The following is a 14122-nucleotide window of genomic DNA, read 5'->3' as shown; positions in this document are numbered from 1 at the left end:
TACATTCCAAAGCAGGCATCTGGTCTTGAGCCCAAAAGCTGGATTGAAAGACCATTGTGTTAGCTTCCCTGCCAATTGCATAAATAAATTAGAAATATGAAAAAATTCCAAAATAGATGAAAAACACCTTTCTTGGTGGTAAAAACAGGAATATAGATCTCTTTAGGAAGACTCTTTGGAAAACTTTAATTTTAATGACATAATCTATGGATGACCACAATAAAAATTCATTACATATTTTTAATATTTAACAGGAAAGCCTACTTATGAAATTCACAGACTAGCAATAAAATAATCGCTCTATATCTGTAAGGACAATAGGTTTCTTGACCCTATGGCCAATTTTCTTCAGATGGGGTCACTTAGCCCCACCTAAAGGTCCCACCTCACATGAGACTGGCAGAAGAGATTTAGAGACCCCTGTTTTCAACAATTCAACAGCTCAGCATCTAATCAGTCTAACTGCAAATCCTCCCCTGGCCTTCTAAGCTGGTTGCAGTAACTACATTATCATCTTTCTCTCTGGACAAATAATCTGGACCTTGTCATTTCCCAAAATTTCATCCTTGCACTTAGCCCTTTGTTCCTAAGTCCCTGGTCCAGTTTCCCATCTGGTTCCCTTGTTCTCTAGCCTTAGGAGATGGCCTTGCTTCTCTCTCTTGTCTTTCTCTGCCTCTGAACCCCAGTCCCCATTGCTGGGTACATCCTACCTGCTGCCAGGCTCCCTTGACTCTAACCACCTGCTGGTCTAGAGCCCCACCTTGCCTGCTGCCAGATTCCCCTGCTCTTGTTGCTCTGCCTGCCCCCTGAGATATGTCAGTTGTCTATAAGGTGTCTCAAGTTCCCGATATGGAATGGCTGCCTGCTTTCCTGGACTTCCTCATACTGCTAACTGCTAGGACCTGCTGCCTCGACTGTATCCGCCTCCCTGATGGGGCTGTCTAATTCCTGGGTCCCAGCCACCCTCTCGGTGATCAAAGCCTGGCACAAGAGAAAGTCTGTAAAATCAGGAGCCTGGATCAGACAGCCTCTGAGATCCCTTCCTTAGCTGCTCTAGATCCAGGATCCTCTAGTCTTCCCTACGATTTCTTTGCTCTTTCCTGTTCCCTCCCTCCCACTCTGCTCAGGCTAACAGACTTTCCTATTTCTGCCTCTGCTCATTTTTTTCCATGTTATACTATGAAAGCAGAGCAAAGCCTTTTAAAAAAAACATCTAACAATTATTCCTCTATTCATTCCCCTCTTCTATTCTCCAAGTGACATAGATTACTACATACCCTCAAAGGCAACAAACTTGGTAGGTGCCATTATAGACAGAGACATATGTGCTGCTGGCAAAGAGCACAGCTGAGAGCAATGGATAGAGGTTTCAGATCTAGGCTTGGAGAAAGGAAGAATTCTCTCCCTGGGACTTTCCCCTAAGTAGAATGAGGGGGGGGGGAGAGAAGAAGGAAAGTGAATACAGTGCTGGACCCGGAATTAGGAAGACCCACATTGAAATCTTGCCTCTGACATTTCCCATCTATGTCTACCCTCCTAGGAGGGTCACTTAACATCTCTCAGTCTTTTTTCTTACATCTAAAATGGAGGGAGAGATGAAAGGAGGGAGGGAGGCGGGGGGAAGAGAGAGAGAGACAGAGACAGAGACAGACAGAGAGAGAGGCAGAGACAGAGAGATGGGGAGCAGTTCTTATTGGCCATTTACTCCCATTTAACTGGTAGATTTCCCAACATACCCAACAAGTAGCTGCACAGCTTTTAACTGAAAACTCCCAAAGAGAGGGATCTCGCTACTTTTTGGGCAACTCAAGTCATTAATTTTTCTGCTGTCAAATCTCAATTTGCCTCGAATAATAACATCTTCAACAGAGTTGTGAGATTATTTGCAAAGTGCTTCACACACTTGAAAGGACTACAGAAGTGTTAGCTCTTGTGATTCCCATCAATTGGGGTTGTTCCACAGAGACTGGGAAGTCGTGGAGGCATAGTGTAAATAGAGACTATTCCTACTCAGATAAAGTAGTACCCTGATTTTGCCTAGGTCCTTGCTACTCTGAGACTTTATGATTTTACTGCACGTGGCTGTCAATCAAGTATCCTTCCCTTCATTGATTTCCCTAACAAGCTGGTAACCTACTGTGAAAGGTACTGTAGAAATCTCAAATGGCACAAAATTCTGACTTTAGAAGTGCTTCCTGAAAAAGGATGCAGTGATATACCAATCAAGCACACAAATGTTACCTGTTTTAACTTTAGTGTCAGTTTTTGGAATGATAAGTTTCTTAATTTAATTTTTCATTTATTGATATCATGTGGAAAGGTAACTACTGTATAGGGAGGCAAATTTTCAAGTACCAGAATTGTATTTTGATAAATTATTTTTTTAGTAGAATTTCATACAGACTGAGCTTCGCTGAAAATATAAATAAAATGATTAGCAACTTACTTTCATCAAGTACTAAACATTAAGAAAAATCTATAAAAGATTAATTTTTAAAAATAAAATTCTACGTGAGAAAACTGGAACATAAATACATTGTTGGTGGATTTGTGAACTGATGCAACCACTCTGGAGAGCAATTTGAAACTATGCCCAAGGGGCTAACAAACTATGCATACATACCCTTTGATCCAGCAGTGTCTCTACTGGGCCTGTATCCCAACAAGATCTTAAAGAAGGGAAAGGACCCACGTGTGCAAAAATGTTTGTGGTGGCCCTTTTTGTAGTGGCAAGGAACTAGAAACTGAGGGGATGCCCACCAGTTGGGGAATGGCTGAATGAGTTATGGCATATGAAGATTATGGATTATTTTTGTTCTATAAGAAACAATCAGCAAGATGATTTCAGAGAGTCCTGTGGAGAGACTTACATGAACTAATACTGAGTGAAGTGAATGGAACCAAAAGAACACCATACCACCATACACGGCAACAAGATTATGTGACAATCAACTGTGATGGATGTGGCTCTTTTCAACAATAGTGATTCAGGACAATTCCAATAGATTTGTGATGGAGAGAGCCTTCTGCGTCCAGAGAGAGGATTAAGGGAACTGAATGTGGATCACAACATAGTATTTTTATCTTTGTTGTTGTTGTTGTTTATTTGATTTTCTCTCTCTCATTTTTCCTTTTTTGATCTGATTTTTCTTGCACAGCATAACTGTGGAAATACATTTAGAAGGATTGCACACATTTAACCTATATTGGATTACCCGCTATCTAGGGGAAGGGGGAAATATGGAACACAAGGTTTTGTAAGAGTCAATGTTGAAACTTATCTTTGAAAAATAAAAAAAAAAACTTTTATAAAAATAAAATAAAATCCTCACAATTGTGACTTGGAGATACATGTTATCAGCTATGGCTTAGTACTTCATGTTGATGAGTTTCTTCATGCAGGAAGAAGACACACATCTTCTCAGAGATGCAAGGTTCTACTAAGTCTCTGAGATAGAAAGACAGAAAAACTTGTAGTACTGCTTTTCTCTTTTGTTGCCACAAATCTCTAACTGAAAGCCCCTCCAAATGTGTTACTTTTGCAAGTGCACTGTGGTATTTCTATTCTTAGCAAAACATGTTTGAAGGAAATACATTTAAAAGCCCACCTGGGAGCTGCAAGAAAAAAGGAAGACAAGCAAAACCCACCATTGAGTCTTGCTTATCCAGGTAATCACCAATTTAGAATAAGCGGATCATAAGGGACCTTAGGGGTTATTGAGTTCAACACTTCTGGACACCATACCATTGAGGACGGAGATCCCACAATTTGTGACATAAATGCATTCCTCAAAAGTTGTCCATAAAAGTGAATTCTTGGCCTTTTCTCATAGCCCAAGACCAATGTCCATTAATCATTAAAGCACTGGCTAATAACAATGTTAATTATTGGATCATGGCTAGTGTCAACATCCAATTCAATGATTCCTCACACTTTTTGAGTTATGACACCCTATCAAAAACCAAATCCACAAAGATTTACTCAGTCCCAACAGCATGCATATTCAGCCCTACGTGAAGAACCATGGTGGATACAGACAAGTAACCCAGGATTTTCAGTTCATAACCTTGGAATCATCTTTCGTTCCATGTTGTCCTTCACCCCATGCCTCTAAAGAGACACCAAGTCCTGCTGATCTCAACTCCCCAATATTTGTTCCAGCTCCCCTCTCCTCTATATTCCTACTGTTATCACACTTATTTAAACCCTCATGTTTCCTTGCCTAGACTGTAAAAACATGGTAACTACTCTTCCTAAGTTGATAATAAATCTCACCTCCAATATTTCCTTTACATCGCTACCTAGTCAAACAAGTAATTGATCAACATGCATTCATTAAGCGCCTGCTAATCAGGCACTGGGTTACAAAGACAAAATGTCAAACGATCCTTACTCTGAAAAAGCTTATATCGTACAAGACATGTAATATATAAACAGAAATTATATGGAATAAATGTAAGCTAAAAATACAGTCCTCGGGTTAAGAGAAAGAGGAGTGGATCAGAAAAGATTTCAAGGAGGTAGCGTTTGAGCTGTGCCTTAAAGCAAGTGAAAGATTCTGTGATGTAAGACGATGTAAGAAAAGAGTTTGTTCGAGGTATGCGGGATGGCCTATGCAAAGGCATGGACATAGGAGATGAGTATGAGGAACAGAGAGAAGGTCAGGATGGGCAGGACCACTCTGTGCAGGATGGGGACTGGTGTCAGTGTTTTCCTATTTCTCAGAATTTATAGTAGAAGAGCTTTAAAGCTCCATTGGTGTCACGTTATGAAGGGCTATAAGAGCCAATATTTAATCCTTGGTACAATGGGGAAGAATTAGAATTTAATGACTAGAGGAATGATATGGTTAGATTTGTACTTAAGGAAAATCAATTTGACCACCATGTGGAGAAGGGATTGGAGAGGGAAAAAACTTGAGGCAGAGAGGGAGACCAATCAGAGGGCCAATTCAATAGTATATATTATATGACAGAGATAATAATTCAAACAGCCAGTGACTATGTAAGGAGAGAGAAGGGCCAGATGCAAGAGACATCAGAAGAGATGAGAAGATCTGGCTCATGACTGGCTATGTGGAGCAAAAAAGGAGAGTTGTTTAAAACAACAAGGAAGGTACAAATCTAGGAGATCAAAAGAATGGTGCCCTTTTCAGAAATCAGCAAATTGGCAGGAGTGGATGTGGGCTTCTCCCAAGACAATAAGTTCTGTTTTAGATATGTAGAGTTTAAGAAATTTAAGGAAGAGCCAACCAGAAAAACCAAACGGGGAACTGATGAATGACACAGACTAGAGCATTCCAGCCCAGTAGTCCATTCCATCAGCAGTAAGACCAAATATTCTAAGAATGGGAAAGGCGACGAGAATAATTCATAAAGAGAAAGGGATTAGCTCCAGGATCAAAACCCCTAAAGTGAAGAAAATGAAGGCAGAGCATCGGTCACAGTTTGAGAAAGTACTGGGTACTAAAAGGGATTGGAAGTCATGATGTAGAGGTAGAGAAGAGGCAGAGGGAGAGGTGGAAGGATAACAGGATACGGTCAGCCAGAAGGGCGTCAGGGTTCATTATGAAAGGGGAACACTTGTGGGTAATGGTGATCTCCAGACTAAGCCCCCCTTCCCTATAACTGGTTGAGATGGAATGGAGGAGAAAGCCATGGAATTTGAAGAGGTTAAAACTGGAGGAGGATCTAGAGCATTTGGGTACATCGACAGAAACATCAGAGTCCTCTAATATAAAGACGAGCCCTGGATAGCGTGGAGAAAAGTGAACTGGGTAGCAAACTTCTTCAGAAAGTGGACAAAATGACCTGAAGGCCAACAGACCTGAGCACCAGGATCTGTAGTGGGTGGAAAATTTTAATAGAATGAACTCAAAGGAAGAGAGGTAGCTCAGCAATGATGGTGAGGAGAGAGTCAAATGAATAAGACAGCTCCGTCTAGGGGCTTATCCAACAAGGTATTTTCAGTTTAGCCCGGTAGATAAGGTAGTGGGCAAGCCTGAGGTAATGGGGTGACTGGCTGAATGGGGCCTTGCTTATATGTCTGCGTCTCTCTGGGCAGGGGGAAGAGTGATAGTGCCTTGGGCAGAGACCGCAATATTTCTGACATGCCACTCTGACTATGGTAAGCCAATATTTAGGGAAAAAATGGTAGCTCTCCATTACCTAAGAAAAAAGTAAAAGTTCTTAATCCCCAATATTCAAGATGTCATAGGACTTCATTATCGACATCTAACCTCCCTTTTCAGCGTTATCTCCTATTCCTTTATATCGCCAACATTCTAGCCCAACTGAACTACTTATATCCTTGTCCTGCACTCTGACTCTCCCCCTATAGCTATTATAGACTCCACTACCCTAATCAAAAGTCAACTTGGATGCCATCTCCTCTTTGAAGACTACCCTGATCATTGCATTGTGAAAGCGATCTCCCCCCACCTTGATTTTTATAGCACATTGGCCAGAGCTTTCTTTAGCACTGATCTCACTCTCCCTGGTATAAGTTATTTACGTACGTGTAAGGCATGTGATGTGTACACACAGTTATTTGTGTATCAAGGACCAGAGGGAGATTACGATCAAGAGTATTTGACCAAATATTAGTGGAGACGGAAACAAAAGAAATGAGCCATCAGGTATGTCCTCTAGACTACCTGTAATGAAAAAGGAGTAAGATGAGGAATCCGGGAAATGGATCACAAACCTGGCACAGAAGCATTACGTAGTAATAACGGGGGACTTTGATTATTTGGGCATTTGTAGAAGGTCTCTTTCTGCCAAATGCAACGCGACTGAGAATTTTCTGACTTGGCTTAAAAAGAACTTCATATTTAAATAGAAGAGTCAAAATGGGGAGATTCCATTCAAGAACCACCTGTTACCAATAGAGGACTGGGTAGAGTGGGAATGATGGGTATCTTAGGGAGATGTAATCACTCCTTAGTAATTTGTAATGGAGAAGAAAAGAAAGCCTGGAACTTGCTGATTTGCATTCTAGATGAGAGGAAAACAGATTTCAAATGATTAGGGAAAATAAGAAGAAAGATTAGCAAGCTCTTGAGAATGAAATTCTAAGGACATAAAGAAAAAATTCTAGCGAGGAAGGGAAATTGTCTAAAAAGAACAATGTGGAAGCACATGGAACTCACCAACAAACTTGGCTTTGAAAAAGTCACATAGGGAAGATGAAAGCAAAGACAAGTAACAGCATGAACACAATGACACGGGCCAATCCAATGAAAATAACACTAGAAGTGGTTTTCTGCTTGGTCCTGGGCTGGTCAGCAATTTTATCAATGATTTGGATAAAGGTATAGATGGCACACTTCTCCAATTTGCAGATGATCCAAAATTGAGAGGGAGAGCTAACACAACAAACAGATAAAAGGAGCCAATATTATCTTGATACAATATTGCCCGATCAAAAATATAATGGGGATAAAGTGTAAATGCTTACATTCAGGTTAGAAAAATAAACTTAAATATGAGATTGGCTACATAGTGATTCACTGAAAGAGATCTGGGAGTTGTAGTGGGCCACAAGCTCAATGAGTTGCCAGTATGATATGACAGCCAGAAAGGTTAATGCAATTTTGGGCTGCACTAGAAGAGGCTGAACTCCCGAGAACAAGAAGATGATAGATGGTCCCTCTGTACTTTGCCCGGGTCACTTCACACCTATAATAAGATGGTCGTTTTGGGGTTCCACAATATAGGGGGAGCACTAAAAAGGTGGAACGTACCCAGAGGAAGGCAACAAGGATAATGAATATGAAAATACCAACAATAAAAATAATAAGAGCTAACATTTATATTGTGCTTATTATGTTGCAGGCACTGTGCTAAGTACTTTATAATCACTATCTCATTTGCTCCTGCAAACAACCCTGGATGGTACTATTCTTAACCCCATTTTACAGAAATTATAAACTGAGGCAAACCGATGTTAAGGAGTTGCCCAGGGTCATACAACTAGAGTCTAAGGTCACTTTTGAACTCAGATCTTTCTGATTCCAGGCCTGGTGCTCTACCCACTGTACCAGCTTCTCAATGACTGAAGAGTACTTTAAGGGAAAGGAGGAAAGATATGAGAAGACCAAGAAGGTAGGTGGGGGATACAGATAGATTATGAAGGGCTTTGAATGTCAAAGAAAGGATATTTTTATTTGATCCTAGAGGTGATCAGGTGCCATATCAAAGAGGGAGGTGCCATGGTCAGACTGGTACTCTTGATATCTGAGTAGAATATGCCCTGGGCTGAAGAGAAACTTGTGGCAAGCAGACCAATCAGGAGGCCACAGTGTGGGCACGAGAAGATGAGAGCCTGTCCCAGGACAGTGGCAGTATCAGAGAAGAAGAGTGATACATGAGAGATGTTACAAAGGCAGAACTGACAGGCCTTGGCACAACACTTTGGATATGGGGGGTGAGAGGGATTGAGGAATCCAGGAAGATTCCTGGGTTGGGAGCCTGAGAGGGACTGGGAGGGACTTTGATACTAACAGGGAAGTGGGGAAGGGTTTTGATGGGAAAGATAATAAATTCAATTTTGGACATGGTGAATTTTAGAAGTCTACTGGACAGCCATTTTGAGCTGCCTACCGGACAGTTACAGATGCAAACAAAATTTGGAGTCCGCAGATTAGTCGGCTGGATAAATAGATTTCAGAATCTTTGCCACGGAGGTGATAATTAAATCTAAGGGAGCCGATTTCCAGGTGAAATGTTACAGAGGATGACTCCAGAGGAGAGAATAAGGCTGGTGACTTTGCACAGCCCTGCCTCACTTAAATCCAATTCACTTCTAAGTCACAATGTCACCCTCTTGATGTCAATGGTCCCCTTGGAGAACAAAGGACGAATGACAACATATATACAGGGAGAATGATAGGTCCATGATAGAGCCTTGGGGGACCTGTATGATTAGTGAGTAGGAGAAAAAGAGACAAACTAAAAGTGACCACCAGTGAGGTGTCTGTCTAGAGAGAGTTACTCATGAGGGCTAGATAACAACAGTCTGAAGTGAAACACATAAGGGCAGGTGGAGTTAGCAGAATCATGGGTGAGCGATAAAGTGGGGATTCCAGATGGCGGAATGGAATGGAAGCCAGAGAAGGATTGTTGCTGTTCGGTCACTTCTGATCCTTTGTGACCCCATTTGGGGTTTTCTTGGCAAAGATACTAGAATGATTTGCCATTTCCATCTCCAGTTCATTGGACAGATGAGGAAACTGAGGCAGACAATTAAATAAATTGCCCAGGGTCACACAGCTCACAAATGTCTCAGGCAGGATCTGAACTCAGGAAGAGGAATCTTCCTGACTCAAGGCCTAGCACTCTATCCACTGCAGTATCACCTAAAAGAAGGAGAAGGACCATGGAAACAAATGGCAAGGCACAGGAATTAAGGGAGAGGTAACTGGGAAAAGAGGGGCAGCTAGTTGGCACAGTAGATAGAACAATAGGCTCGGAGTCAGAAAGACCAGAGTTCAAACCTGCCCTCAGTCAAGTACTAGCCATGTGACCCCGAACAAGTCACTTAACCTCTACCTGCATAAAACTGGAGGACAAAAGGGCAATCTGCTCCAGTATCTTTGCCAAGAAAACTCTCTCTTGAGAGTTGGTCCACGGTCAGGAAGAGTCAGACATAATTGGACAATAAGGGAAAGAGAAAAACAAGAGAAAAAAAGCCAACTCTGACTGTGAACCACAGGGAAAAGGAGAATAGGAAATAGTAAGTTTCCAGCCTAAGATGGAGGAAGAAGCATCCTCCAGGGTAGGGATGATGAGGCCAGCTTCCATTCCTTATCACTTTAAACATCGGTGAAAGCCGTTCACCATTCTGAACAAGCATCCACAACAATAGATACATGGTGACTAGCCCTCCCAAACCCCAATGCCAGCTCCATGGCTTCCTCCCCAAATGGCACAGAACATGGCCCACTCCAGGAGATGTCACGTGAAGACTTTGATGTAGCTATCTGAGGACCTGCAGTGCCTCCGACTTGTTATGGTTTAGAATCTCAGAGTGATATCCAAGAGACAGTAACTGCCAGAGGATTTCAGAAAAGCACTTTGTGCTCAAGTATGAAGTCAATGAAGACCTCCTGGAAGAGGTAAGATTTCAAGTAGGGCTTGAAAGCTGGTAGGTTTAGAGAGGTGTGGGAAGGAGGAGAAGATAGGAAAAGGAGGGAGGGAACAACAGGTTATTCCAGATGTGTGGAACTGAATGAATAAAAACCTGAAACATGGAGGAAGAAAACAGTCCTTTTGTGCAGGATGGTGAAGTTTTGGACTTTATTCTGTAGGCAACAGGGAGCCACAGAAAGTTTTGGAGCAAAGAAGTGACATAAGGAAAGTAGTGTTTTTTTTTTTTTAAGGGAGAGTTATGTGGGAAAATTATTTGAGATGAATCGGAAGCTGTAAAGACTAGAAGCAAGGAAATCTATATTTTAGAGAGACAATTTTTATTTGAGAGTTTTAAACCATTTTGAAACATCCATTAGAGGTATCTGGAGATTGGTTAGTGATCCAACCACAAAGAAAGGCGGTATAATGTCCCTGTGACATTCCAGCTTGGAGTTAAAAGCTGCACAGATATGAAGATCTAGAAAAAGAACTTTTCAGTACTGACTGCGACATGTTCATTAGCAGCCTCTTTTTTTCCCCTTGCTCTTCACTTAAATGTCTTTTTAAAAAGCCTTTAGGCAAAGGCAAAGGCACTTTGATTTTACCCACATACTGATGCTAAACAGATTCCCTCCCCCCCCAATACATCCAATCCTGACAATCACAGAACTGTAAATATGTCCCTTAGGCGAGGGGAAGAGATGACAAACTGGCCACAAGACATAATAAAAATCACACTTATAGATGTCACAAATATTCCCCAAATCACTTCTTTTCAAATGCTCTTCTTACAAAATCTTACTATTTAGGGGCAGCTAGGTAAAAGTACATAGAGCATCAGCCCTGGAGACAGGAGAGCCTGAATTCAAATCCAGCTTCAGCACTTACCAATTATGTGACCTTGGACAAATCACTTAACCCTGATTGCTTCCAAAGGGAAAAAAAGAAAAATCCCCCCCAAATATCAATACTTAAACATATCACAAATATAAATGTGGAGTAGTGAGGACCCCCCTCATGTACAGATTTCTCTATCTGTACAAGACCCCCATGGATTCAGGGGATCCATGAATAAATTTCAAGGGGTATCTCAGTGAAGTTGAATCGGAAAACAAATTATCTCTTAATTTTCATTAACACCTAAGGAAAACTTAGCATTTCCTCCAACGATTTACAAGCATGATTTTGAGAAGGGATCTACAGGGTTCACCAGATTATCCAAGAGGTCTATGATGGAGAAAAGGTAAAGAACTAAATGAAAATCAGGCCAGTTTCAAGGGATAAAGCCCACCCACCCAAAGGCCCCAATCATATTTGCCATTAGGATAACTTGCAATTCTCTTTGGTTTCTCGGGAGCTGGTTTTGAGCCTGCCGTGTAAACTGTTGGCTTGACTTGTGTTTGGTTTTATTTTACAGCTGGCCATCTAGTACAACCCTCTCATTCCCAGATGAAATAACCGAGGCCTATAAAGTTTCAATGAACTGCCCAAGACCACACAGGTCATAAGCATCAAAGATGGGATTTGAACCCAGGTTTTCTGCCCCGAGCACCAGTACTCTTTCCACTGTACCAAAGTGGACACCAATGCTCTTCATAATGGACTACCAGGGCGATCCATTTGCTATCTCTCATTGTTTTCTACGGCACAAGCCCAGCTCCTTTTCCATTCATACACCAACTATGCCGAGCCGACACCTTTCATATAGCTTTTGATATATAGCTTTGGTGCTGCCTTTCTCTTACCCTTTGGGTAGCCTAAACTTAAATTCTTCAGAGAATATGTTATTCCATTATTTGCTGCCATAGAGCATCATCAAAAAAATATATTCTGGTTTTTAAAAATGAGCCTTTGTTTCAGAAAGGAGTTTTGAGATGTTAAAAGCATTGTGAAATTTCCCAAATGGAATCCAGCCCACTCTCTTCCTCCTACTTAATTCTGGGCCCAGTTCATTGTCCATCAGCAGTGTCTATTCAAGGCACACGTGAGCATATATGCATCTACAATACATACCATGTACATATATGTACACATTACATGTAACATGTGCTATACGCAGATGCTGTGTCACACGTGCCTATTTGTATGCAAGCTATTATGTATAAGTATACATACTGCTTTAATGACTCTTCACTTATCCATCCAACAATATAACAAAGTGCAGATGACAGACAATCTTCAACCGGTTCGTTTTTTTCTAAAGTGGAGCCTTAAAAAAAAAACATTTAAAAACATTTTATTAATGCTTTTTCAAGACAGTACCATCACTTCTCGGTAGCCCTCTCCTCCACCCCACATAACTTTCTATCGTATCATATCAAGTTGAGCTAAATGAATTCATTGGCTGCATCTTACAATATATGTCCCATTTTACATTCATAGTTGACCATCTTTCTACCGAAATAAGGGAACAAAGTTTCACCTCAAGTCCTCTGAAGTTGAAACTGGTCTCTGCCATGATCAGTGTTCTGATATCTTTCAATGTTGTTTTGCTTTATATTACGGAAGGAATTCTAATTGTTTGCTTGGTTTTGATTATTTTTAATCAGTTTATACAAGTCATCAACTTTCTCTGAATTCTTTATAGTGCTGTTTCTTATGGTGTAGTAATAGTCTATTACATTCATATATTATGTAAGTAATTATGGATTTCATTTAGGAAGTTCTGCAATATTCTGAGGCTTAAAATAAATCAGCGCTTCTTTCTGTACTCTGGTATTATACATATCAGAAAGTTTTAGACAAATTTTGATGCTGCATTTTTCAAGGAATCTCCGATTTTTACCTATGCATGGTATAGTGTGTGTGTGGGGGGGGGGGGGTATGTGTGTGGGTGTGGGTGTCTTCTTGGAAGCCAGTCTTTAACACAGCAGTTTATGCAACTGATCAAATTTTTTGATAGTAAACAAAGAAAAATCACAGTGGAAACTTTTACTCTTTGCACCTTTCAACTATGTGACTACTGATCTACACATACAAAAAATATTCATAGCAGCTCTCTTCTCAGGACAAAAACAAAAACGAGGGGATGCCCATTAATTGGGGAATGGCTCAATAAACTGTGGTATGTGTTTGTGATAGAATATTACTGTTCTCCGGAAAGTGATGAGCAGGATGCTCTCATGAAAAAAAAAACAAAACATGGAAATTCCTCCATGAACAAAGTGAAATATACTGTATGCAATGTAATAGCAACGTTCTGGGATGTCCAGCTGTAAATGACTTTGTTATTCTCAGGAATACAATCATCCACAACTACTCTGAAGGACTTATGATGAAACATCCTATCCATATCCACAGAAGGAACCGATTGTGCCCGAGTACATATTAAAGAGTTCTCTCATTCTCATTCTCTCTCCCTCTTAATTTTTCTTGAGAGATTTTGTTTTGCGAGGGTAGGAGATCTGTTTTCTTTCACAATTTGACTTTTATGGAAATGTTGTGCATAGTTTCACATGTGGTTTCTTAATTGCGGGTGGGGATAAGGGAGAAAACATAGAACTCAAAAATCGTAAAACCAATGTAAAAAAAGTTGTTTGGAATGTAACTGGGGAAACTATTAAACAAATAACTTTAAAATTCAACTATGTGACTACTAAGATGCAGTCCAATGTAGAATATTATTTGCAAAAGTCTGCCTGTTTTGTTCTCAAACCTTTAATGGGGAATGACTGTGATGCCATGTATAGAGTTCCCCTAAAGATTTAATAGAAATGGGAAATCACAGGTATATGGGTTGATATTGATTATTTTCTCAGTCATCTATTTTTGGTAGTAATCTCTAATAAATTTAATAGCAAAAATCTGTTATTTTCCCTTGGCAATTGCTACCCTCTCCTCTCTTTCAACCATCTTCAGAATCAATCTCTGTGTGCCCTCGAAATTGTGTCAGCTCCAGGATGGAATTTCTCTATCTGTACAAGACCTAGTATGCTCCCATCCTTATTTTCTTTCCTGTTATTTTGACTTGAGCATATAGAACATCAAGGAT

At 40.6% G+C, this 14122-nt stretch overlaps 1 long non-coding RNA gene across 1 annotated transcript in view; it reads right to left on the bottom strand.

Moving 5' to 3' along the window:
• The window catches only part of LOC116420255, a 30673-nt gene extending 17945 nt beyond the window's left edge, over positions 1-12728 (bottom strand). The window contains exon 1 of the long non-coding RNA XR_004230556.1: positions 12247-12728. This is a non-coding gene — a long non-coding RNA (uncharacterized LOC116420255). The remainder of the gene's footprint in view (positions 1-12246) is intronic.
• Between the last annotated feature and the right edge of the window lie 1394 nt (positions 12729-14122).

Source organism: Sarcophilus harrisii, chromosome X, assembly GCF_902635505.1.
Source record: "Sarcophilus harrisii chromosome X, mSarHar1.11, whole genome shotgun sequence".
Classification (NCBI taxonomy): Eukaryota; Metazoa; Chordata; class Mammalia; order Dasyuromorphia; family Dasyuridae; genus Sarcophilus; species Sarcophilus harrisii.
Note: the sequence above shows the minus strand (reverse complement) of the source record. Positions and strands in the feature narration are given on the sequence as shown.